This window comes from Oreochromis aureus, linkage group 3 (genome assembly GCF_013358895.1).
Source record: "Oreochromis aureus strain Israel breed Guangdong linkage group 3, ZZ_aureus, whole genome shotgun sequence".
In the NCBI taxonomy this organism is placed as follows: Eukaryota; Metazoa; Chordata; class Actinopteri; order Cichliformes; family Cichlidae; genus Oreochromis; species Oreochromis aureus.
The window spans coordinates 6,671,700-6,682,937 of NC_052944.1; the positions used below are offsets into that span (position 1 = coordinate 6,671,700).

General features: G+C 42.7%; 1 long non-coding RNA gene across 1 annotated transcript; it reads right to left on the minus strand.

Moving 5' to 3' along the window:
• Nucleotides 1–5,251: 5,251 nt before the first annotated feature.
• On the minus strand, nucleotides 5,252–9,822 carry LOC120438843. The gene is made up of 3 exons (XR_005612200.1): nucleotides 9,780–9,822; nucleotides 5,989–6,162; nucleotides 5,252–5,313 (listed from the first exon to the last, which is right to left on the minus strand). It is a non-coding gene; the product is annotated as an uncharacterized LOC120438843 (long non-coding RNA).
• Between the last annotated feature and the right edge of the window lie 1,416 nt (nucleotides 9,823–11,238).

An 11,238-nucleotide genomic window follows, 5' to 3' on the forward strand; every position in this document is an offset into this window, starting at 1 on the left:
ATGGTCTTAATGACAATTCATATACAGATTGTGGAGGACAGGGGCGATCGTGGCTCAAGAGTTGGGAGTTCGCCTTGTAATCGGAAGGTTACCGGTTCGAGCCCCGGCTCGGACAGTCTCGGTCGTTGTGTCCTTGGGCAAGACACTTCACCCGTTGCCTACTGGTGGTGGTCAGAGGGCCCGGTGGCGCCAGTGTCCGGCAGCCTTGCCTCTGTCAGTGCGCCCCAGGGTGGCTGTGGCTATAACGTAGCTTGCCATCACCAGTGTATGAATGTGTGTGTGAATGACTGGATATGTAAAGCGCTTTGGGGTCCTTAGGGACCATAAAAGCGCTATATAAATACAGGCCATTTACTATTTTATTCAACACTCAAAAAAGTTCCTCGCCAGCAGACTGTAGCACAATTTCAGCCTACCGTTAATAAACCCATCCAATGCAGCGTTATCAGAGAAATTATACAAGTGTTATGTTTGTATGTACTGGTAATCTATTTATCATTTATCATGATTCCTGCTCTAATGATTACTTTCTTCTCCTTCTGTAATTTTAATAGATAAAGGATGTTGAACATCAAGCTCTAAACAGGATGAATGAGGAGGACCACAGAGGAGAATCGTGGATGTAGTGAAAGAATACATGCAGATGGTTTTTTTCATGGTGGAGGAGCAACTTCTGATACCATCTTAAAGAAAAAACACATAAAATTGAAGAGTAAAAATAATGACAACAATATGTCAAAATCTTTTATTAATTTTTTTAGAGCAAATGCAGTCTTATCATGGTCAGAGTTGCCCACTCATATTTAACTATTTCAAATACAATTACTGCATTTAAATGCTTATGTTTTAATAAAAGGCATTGTTTAATATTTCTGCCATGACAACCCAAATAAATGAATGAGAGGGAAACGGGAAGATTAGTCATCAGGTGAGGTTTACTGTAGAGGTCTGCATTCCCGCGGCTGTCCCGCGGGAGCCGCGGGACCCGACCAGATTTCTTGCGGCGCGGGAATAAATTTCCAAATAAAATGCGGTAGCGGTCGGTAACTCTGGTGTAATTTGAACGGGAGCGGGCGGTCTGAAAATATAGCGTGCCCGACATTTTTTCGGAACAGCATATCTGTGATTTCCTCATTCTAATTGAGCACTGGTACAGCCAGTGCTCACGCCTGTTACACGCACTGAGCGCATGGATCAGTGCTTTTTGCACGTGCATTTTACTTGCACAGTCTGTGACTCTGTGCGCGCATCACCTGCATCAGAGCGCGCTTTACCAACATGGCAGAGCAAACTGAAGATGCAATTTCCTTGAAGGACGTTCAGCTGGGATTAGACAACGGTCAGTTTACTTTAAGGAAACCCACATCAGGCAAGTCTGATGTATGGGAGTCTTTTTCATGCGTCATAGACGCAAATGGAAAAAATTACCCTTTGTACAATGCGATAAATGCCTCAAAGTTTTACCCTTTTGCAGTCACAAGACTGGAACCTCAGGTTTAAAGGCGGCACTCATGTCCCATCACAAAGGGGCAAACAAAACTGGCATTTACTAAATCTTTGCTGGTGCCAGAGAAGTTTAAAAAGAAACCAGAGACAAATGTGTTCAGTTTGTTTGCCAAGACATTCGACCGTATGATACCATCTCTGGAAAAGGCTTCACACAGCTGGCCCAACATTTGGTCGACACAGCAGCAAGAATAGGAAAATTCGATGTCTGTGAGATACTACCACACCCCACAACGGTGTCAAGAAATGTTGAAATGAGGGCTCAGAGTCTACGTAAACATGTTGTGGAGGAAATCACTGCAACAATATCGAAGTTTGGATGCGCTGTTACAGCAGACATATGGACAGAAACATATCGAAAAACATCCTTTTGTCTGCAACCATCCATTACGTTAATGAGCAATCTGAGCTACATTCAAGAGTGCTTTTGCTGCCCTTTGACCCAAGCACCTCAAAGACAGGTGAAAACATTCGAAGGCACCTGCTGCAGAATCTCAGAGTGTTTGGCATTGATGCGACAGACATGGGCAAAAAGATTATTTTTGTCACAGATCGTGGAGCCAACATGATCAGTGCCTTACGAGAATACACGAGGCTAAACTGCACAGCGCACATACTAAACGTGACTCTCTCCAGTGCGTTTGGTCCTGCCATAATCGAAAAGTCTCCAGAGATCGCTAGCCTTCTGACTGATGTTAAAAAGTTGGTTACATATTTCAAACACTCAGGACAGCAGGGCAAGCTTAAAAAGTCACTGAAACAATCCATAGAGACACGATGGAACTCTAACTTTGACATGTTAAATTCTGTCTTGGAACAGTACGAAGACATTGCATCTGTGCTGACTGAGAGCAATAATTATGACAAGATCGGACGCATTAGCATCAGTACTCTTAAGTTACTAGTATCATTCCTAAAACCCTTCAAAGAGGCAACTGACGACTTGGAAACTGATAACACAGCTCCCAGTGCCTCACTTGTTCTTCCGTGGTCTGTGCGATTAATTGAGCACTGTACATCAGCCACAAAAGACCCTCTGCTCTCTGAAATTGCAACCGTCTGTGTAACACGGCTGAAAGAATTACTGTCAGCAGACAGCACTTCATCCCATTCTGTTCACATGCTTTATAAAATAGCAACCTTTCTGACACCAAATCTGCGAGGTCTGAGAATGTTAGATGAAAGAGGGCGACAGAATGTGATACAGGGAGTCAAGGAGATGATCGAAGATTTAAAGTTTGATCATGCACATGATGAGGATGTTGAACCAACACCTGCCAAAAGGCCTACTGTTCTTCATAAATTTTCAGATTGGGAGGAAGAGGAAGAATCATGTGGATCAAAATCACTAGATGTTCAGATTCAGGAGTACAGGACCATGAAACTTGAATTATCAAGTCAACAAAACATTTTGCAGTGGTGGAATTCCAACAGTTCCCAGTTCCCTGCCCTGAGCAACCTTGCAAGATTTGTCCTCTGCATCCCGGCAACGAGTGCACCTTCCGAGAGAGCATTCAGCCTTTGTGGTCGGATTTTGGAGGAGAGACGTTCAGTACTGAAACCCTCATCAGTCAGTGACATTCTTTTCCTGCATGGAAATTTAAAATAATTTGGATTTTTTAAGTAAGTTTCGTTCATTTGATTAATAGTTTATAATTTTGAGATGTCGTTTATTGTTGTATTTATATATGCATATTTTCTTTTGTAGGAGAGACCTTGAATTCGACATTGGGACATTTTTTCGTTAAACTGATAGTTTAAACAATCATTTAATTTCGCAGTGGCCAACTATTTTGTTCTTTTGTTTACAATTTTAAGTGACTTTTTTTTTTTTCGCGACACTTTCCCTACTGTGTTGACAGAAAAATGTTACGTTTGTATTTTACATAAAAATAATAAATAGGCCACAATGCTGTATTCGTTTTTATTTATTTTATTTTTGTAACACGTTTTCCATGTTAAAAGATAAATGTTGCATCTTGACAGATAAATGCATCTTGTTTAAGAAAAATAAATACAATCATTGCACAACCTGCAGTTTTATCTGTTATCTCTATTTTTTGGTGGTACCCCATTTAAATGTGAGATTTTGGAAACCAGATCTAAATTTAGCGGGAACGGTCGGGTCGGGTAGAAAATTATTCTAAGCGGGCAGCGGGTGAACAAAGACTGAATATACAGCGGGAGCGGTCGGGTGCGGTACAAAACCTTGCGGGAGCGGGCGGGAGCGGGACTAAAAAAACATTCCCGCGCAGACCTCTAGTTTACTGTTCATTTACCATGCCTTGATAACAGTGAGCTTAACAAAAGAAAAATGTTGGGGACGAGAACCGGTGTTCTGTCAAAACATCCTACCATAGCGTAAATTTATAGTCTTGTCTATCAATCCATGCTACCTTATCAGAATATGCTACCTTACGTGGTTAATGGCTCCGTCGTATAGGTAGGATGTTCAGATGGCCCAATCACACTATTAAAACATGCTTCCTGCTGGGATTTATTTAGGCAGCATGTTCAGCATGTTCAGTGTGCGGCTTCGACCTTCCCCGTGGTGCTTACAATTACCCATGGCCGTAATGCAGGTTCATTCAATCTTTGGGAGTGCAGTACCTGGAACATACAAGGACAAGGTTGATGTAAAGACAATAAATGAAATGAGACAGGGAGGACACAAATTGGCGTTAAGTAATAATTTGCCCGATTATCAGTGTGTTAGTTTGCATCTACTTTACAATTATGGGCACATGATATGATAACGATATTTTAGCAGTTCAATGATAAAAGTATAACATTAATTATGGTGGGGGGTGGACAATGGCTATTACACTCGATGCACTCCAGCTGACTTACCTTGGTATGAATGACGACGTACTCACAGTTTGGCGGCTTGAAAATAGCCAAATCTTGCACCCAGCCATTTGTAAATTGGATGTGCGCCTCCAGTGACTTGTAATTACGAAACTGGTTCGCAGTGTAAGCGCTTACTCCACAAACAAGATACGTGAAGATATCAGGGTAGGACAGTGGCGGTAAGTCGTCTGGGTCTTTACTCCACTGCCGTATTTCATATGGGTCCAGATTTGCGATGCACTCTAATTTTTTCAAGTACAGCTGCTTCACACACCACATCACTATAAGACTGGACTCTCACACACATCACATCACCACACACACTCTGGTTTTTCTTCATGTACACTTCCTTATAATCTCTTTCTGCTATTTGCACATTTTTACTGTAAATTTCTAAGTTAAACCTGTAAATTTTGTAATAACCTGTAAATTGTAAATACTGTAAAACCACTGTCATTTAATGGTCGGGCATTGCACAGCTACAAGCATTTCACCTCATGTCATACTGGGTATGGTTGCGTGTGTGACAAATAAAATTTGAATTTGAATTTGAAAGTCTTTCCAGGTGAGTTTGATCCAGGAGGGTCTGAAGCCAGAGTCAGACAGAGACTGTGCAGAGACTGTAGAAGGACAGAGCAGCAGCAGAGCAGTCCAGATACACTGATGATCCTCTGTCAGATCCAGAGGGACACACAGGGATGATGCTGGACTCTACATTGTGTCTGACAGTGGAGCTGTTCTCAGAGCAGTTCACTCTGCAGCACTGACAGTCATCTGCACTTCATTCCTCTGTCAGTCACTGCTGGATGAAGCTCTCCTCTCCACCTCCCAGTAACATGGCCCAGTCAGAGCGTCTCTACACACAAGCTGCTGCTGCTTCAACCTCTCTGGATCATCAGGACACAGCTGCTCCTCTCTCAGCACACACACCGTCCTGTTTACCATCACCACCTCCACCTGCAGAGAGAAGAAGGAAGAGCAGAGGAGATAAACAAGTGTTTCCAGAGACTCTTCATCAGCTGTCAGTCAGTGATGCAGCACATCCAGTATAAAGAGCAGCAGGGACTTCAGTGCTGGGACTGTACTAGGACTCATTGTTGCTTCACTTTTTCTAATCTTTGGATTTTTATTGAAGTTGATGAAAATGTTTTTCCCTCCTAGTTTGAGTTTGGACTTTCATTCATTAGAAGAAGCTTGGTGTGTCCACTCTGAGCTCTGTAGGAACCCCAACAACAAACCCAACAATCCAGATGGACGGTTCCAGCTGTTAACTGGAGGAATTCCATCCAAACATCTGCTCTCACTAAAGTCTTCCTCACCTACAGACTGTGTTCTTCACTGCTTTAAACTTGGAAATGAATGCAGTCATTGGTCTGCGTGCTGCTTTGTTCAGAGAGCTGATTGGCTGTAGACAGTGTTTGATCAGAGCGTGTCAGCCGTTACAATGGTAAACATAAAGGTCAGAAACAGGAAGTGTTTGTGTCCAATCCTGAAGCCTGTCACCATTCTCCTCTCACAGCTTCACTGAGAAGCTGCAGCTTTACAGGAAACACTGGATCTTTGTTTCATACTGACTGTGTTTAGTACAATACTGCTGACAGCACCACCCACTCACTCCATCACTCTACTTACAGCAGAGTCTCCAGTCTGTAGTCTGGACTCTGCTGAAGATCAGACAGCTGCTTCACATCTGGATCCTTCAGGTTGTTTCCATACAGCTCCAGCTCTCTCAGATGGGAGGGGTTGGACTTCAGTGCTGCTGCCAGATAATCACAGCTGATCTTTGACAAACCACAGCGCCTCAATCTGTATAAAGAATGAAAGATGTAAGTTTATTAGACAAAGTGTGAGCTTGAAATCATTCAGTGTTTCATCATCTGTTCAGAGCTGAAGAAGGTTCAGAATGTAGAAGTTTAGAAAATGGAAACTCCAAACAGCTGAAGCCAACAGGAAGCAGCTTCAAACAGGAAACTGTGCAGAGTTTCAGACTATATGTCCTGATGCAGCCAGTTGGATTTTGGAGATTTGAATCTCTGTTCTGTGACTAAGTCCTTGAATCATTTCTTCCAGTTGGTCCAACAAGACAGACTAAGTATTGGACATGTGTTGTGGCTCCATTAGTGGAGCTTCTACATGTGATGTGATGGTCCCTCTGGGTCTGTCAGGTCACAGCACTGAAGAGAGCTCAAACTGGGCACACAGTTGTTCCAGTCTGGACCAAAGACTCTATACTGGGACTGCTTTGACTGCACCCACTGGGACTTTTTAAAGGCTCATGTTCTCACTTAGATCATCGATTTCTACTTACATTTCTTTCTGGGAAAAATGGGGATTACTTTGAAAACAGGAAGTATTTTCCCCAATAAGCAGCCCTGGATTAGTAAATCACTCCAACATGTTCTCAGGCAGAAGAAGCTGTCTTGTTATGAGGGAGAAAGAAAAGACTGAGGCACAGAAACTTGTTGAAAGAGAGATAAAGCAGCTAAAATCAGGTGTAAAAAGTAAAGCAGAGGATGAGCTGAATAAAGGACACTCAAGGCTGGCTTGGAAAGGAATGAAGTCCATGGTGGGGATGCAGAACAAGGAGCAAAGATGAATGTGATGCTGAATCAGCAGAAGACTTGGACTCATTTGATTCCAGCTTTGATATCATTGATTTCAATGAAGAGCTTTGTGATTGTAGCAAAGAGCTGGTAGCTCTGAGAGTCCCACTGATGAGGTGTTCGTGTGGAAATCTCTTAGTGGGACCAAAGAGAGAAAAAGCCCTGGTCCTGATGCTGTGGGAGGGAAATGATTGAAGTGTGCTGTGAGGAACTGACTGGGAGGTTTTCACACATTTTCCAGTCCTCCTTGGAACAACAGGACGTTCCCAGCATATGGAAACAAAGGTTAAGTGTCCTATGGCACTCAGTAGCTTTGGGTACCGGTATCCAGTGCCATTATGGCACCAGTTCTAACATAAACGGTAGTAATGTTGGGATTTAAATATATATTCTTAGTGCTTCTTTGCTGATTATATTGTTTTATGTATTTTAATAAGAGAGGGCCAGCTCTGAGTAGAGTCTGAGCCAAAAGTACTGACAGGGAACTGCATGCTTTTGCAGAGCACTGGAGGTGCAGACAGAAAGTGAAACTAAACCGCGTGTTTTGATCAAAACCTAGAGTGTGTGACGTGCTGCGGAAATATATAAATAACCATGCTGGCTGCTGCTGCTTTCAGACCTGAGCGTGTGTGTTCGTGTGTTCAGGTCTCCGTTCCCGGGAATGTAAAATAAAGATCATTTTTTGAGCTTTGACCACCCTGGGTCCAGTCTTTCTTTGCCGCCAAAAGAATTCAAAGAACGAAATGTAATAGTAACCAGACCGAAAAGCAGCGCACATTTTGGTGCTTTTTTTTCCTGAGCTGTGATACACTTTAGATTCTAGCCAATCATTTTACCTTTCCAAGGATAGTAGGCGGGCCCAGGTACGTACATCCTTTTAGAGCAGAGCTACAGATTAAAAATGCCCAAGGCGAAGCGGTCAAAGTCTGGCTGTACTTCACAGCAAAAGATGCAAACTCAGCAGCCTGCAACAAGTGCTGATACTGTGCAAAGGAGGTAACACCTTGAACCTGATGAAACACCTGGCGACGCATAGCGTTTTTTTAAAAGCCGAGAAATGCACCGTATTTGATAGCTTGCTGCAAGACCGAGAGCATCTATTGCGGGTGTGGTGACTGTTATCGGACCCGGAGTTAGCAACATCCCCCAAAAACCCGAAGAGGTGAGTCCTGGTCCCTAGCCCTGCCAGTGTAGCAGAAATGATGAGGATGATGATGGCAGCAGCAGCCGTTCTTCTCTGTGTGAGTAGCTTGATGTTGTTCGTGTGTAATTTACGTTGAGTAGGCTAATCACGTTATTACATTAATGCATGTAAGGTGAACTAGCAAACACCGTCGTAGTTACATGCGGCTGTCTTCTTGTTTGATGGCAGATACTCCCTTCACCCTGGAAAAAAAGGCTAAAATGACCAAAGAAAAAGTGGAAAACAGCTAAACATGAGAGGTTTTTGTACAAAGTTTGTGTTCTCCATTTTTTAAGCACCGTTTAAGCACCGGCACCGTTTCAAAAGTAGTTGGCACCGGTATTGGATAAAACCTAAACGATACCCATCCCTAGCACTCAGTGATGATGGTGCTGTGGCCCCACCACCTCCACCTCTTTGTAAAGGAACTAACTGTCATCTGAAGCTTCAAATGGAACTAAGACTTCCTCCACTAGGTGGCAGTGTCTGATGAGAAAGTGTTAGTGGAGCTGGCCTGGAGTCAGAAACAGGAAGATGCAGGATTTGGGCTGAAATGGGGAAAAGTGGTTGGCACTAGTGCCTTAAAGCAAGAAGGTTGTAGGTTGAAGCTTGTTGGCCTTTCTGTGGAGGTTGGATGTTCTCCCACAGTCCAATGAAATGCTGCTTAGGTTCATTGGTGCTTCTAAATTGGCTGTAGGTGTGGATGTGAGAGAGTGCTTCTCTGTCTCTCTCTGTTGGCCCTGTGATGGACTGCTCACCTGTGCAGGTGGACCACACCTCTTGCCCTATGACAGCTAGGGCACAGGCTGCAGCCCTGTGAGCCTAAGCTGAATAAACAGTTAGCAAAAATGATCCATAGATGGCCTGAAATCCCCCAGTTAGCAGTTTGGTAGATAGCTATGACATGCTAATCCCATCCAGCAGCTGTATTCTACCTGTAAGCTGATCCCTGCTGAGCCAAAGCACTTTTTCAGATACAAATTACAACCTTTAATAGAAACCTATTGGTCAGCAGCTTATTAGCCTGCTGTTAGCTTCATTCCACAGAAAACTGAGAGAAACTAACAGAGTTGATAAAGAATAAAGAGAAATGTGCTGATTTAAAGCCTTTGAAGTGCTTCAGATGATCTCTGTCCACTTCTGTCCACTCATTCATTCATGTAAGCTTCTAATGCAGCTTTGATCTTCACAGTCTGCTTCATGAAACTCATTCTAACCCTGAATGTCAGAGTGTTCCTCCTTCTCTTTCCCATCATTCATGCTGGCAGTGGAGGAGATTTGGATGTTGGACTGTGTTTTGGATGATGTGTGTATGTTTGTGTTGGACTGCTGTCTGTAAAGCAAACGCACATTTTGCTTTAGGATTTCAGTGTCAGACAGACTTTAAGGTGGAATGAAGAGTTGGAGAGTTTCACAGTGAATTATCCAGTGGAGGATTTTTCTTCTTCTTTGAAGGTTTGAAATGTGAACATTGTTCTGCTGCAGTCAATGGACTAAACCAGAGAAGAAGGAAACAGACTTTACCATGAAGATCCTCAGTGTGGATCAGTATAATATCAGCCTGATGTCTGCAGTTTAGTGTCAGCACAACTTTCACATCATATTCATCTCAGCACAACTAAAACATGCTGACTGACCTCACAGTTTCAAGTCCACATCCTGGACTCTCCAGGAAACCACACAGATGCTTCACTCCTGAATCCTGCAGCTTGTTGTTGTAGCTCAGCTTCAGCTGTCTCAGATGGGAGGGGTTGGACTTCAGTGCTGCTGCCAGATAATCACAGCTGATCTCTGACAAACCACAGTTCATCAATCTGTATAAAGAATGAAAGATGTAAGTTTATTAGACAAAGTGTGAGCTTGAAATCATTCCGTGTTTCATCATCTGTTCAGAGCTGAAGAAGGTTCAGAATGTAGAAGTTTAGAAAATGGAAACTCCAAACAGCTGAAGCCAACAGGAAGCAGCTTCAAACAAACACAACAAGAGAAAAAACTCTGAATGTTTCACATTAAAGTCGTACATTTCTCATAAAAACAGGACAAAGACTTGAAAAAGTCGTGTTTTTCCTTCCAGGAACCACAAGGCTTCACTTTTAAAGGTGAAGTGTGAAAGAAACGGACATATTTGAAGTCCAACAGCTTTTTCCAGTCACATGATTAAAGCAGACAAACTACAAGCTCATTTTCATTCCAACAAGTCATTTTCTGACCTGGACTAACAACACTGGTCTCTATGTGCAGCTGGCTGTGAGACCAGTGCTCAGGGAGCGTCTACAAAGTGCAACACTGAAAGAACATCACACACTCATTTGCTTCCAGCACACAAACATCTACTGTCATTATTGTCACCAGACTCTGTGGATCCTTTATTGCAAATTTAAATGGGATCAAATGGTCAGACAAAAGAGGGTTATGAGGAAATATGATGAAATGTTGTGTATTAGCAGCAAGTTATTGAATCATTTTCCTCAGAAACCAAACAAAATGATTGACAAACATGTTTTTACAAACTCAGTGTTGGACTTGGATCAGCAGGATAAGCTGATGTTTAAAGGCATTTGAGTCTCGCTGTATGAGAGTCCAGTTATTCCTCAATATTTATGGATGATGCTCTTTCAGTGTTGCACTTTGTAGACGCTCCCTGAACCTCACAGCCAGCTGCACATGGACCAGCTGACATTAGCCAGCATTAGAGGCGGCTGTAAAAAAATGGATTGTCCTATTTAAATGGTTTTAATTTGAATAAAGCGATTGTAACCCAGTGTTAAAAACGGGATTAAAAGCATAAATATGAATACTCATTTGATTAAAACACTAATTTCATAATGGTAATAAATATTGATAAAAAGAACTTAAGTATAATAAGTACTGATAAAAAGCATGTAAACATAAGTTTAATTAATATGTACGTATGTATATGTAATATATAAATGGTGTGGAGGCAGGACTTAGTCCTGTGGAGTTTGTTTGTTAGATCCACTGAGCGACCAATCATTGGCCTGTCTGACCCTTCCCCCAGTCTGTGTGCGCTGCTCAGACACCTGTGTGTGCCTGCGTGTGCCAGTCAGAAACGCCAGAGACACAGACGGTGAAAGA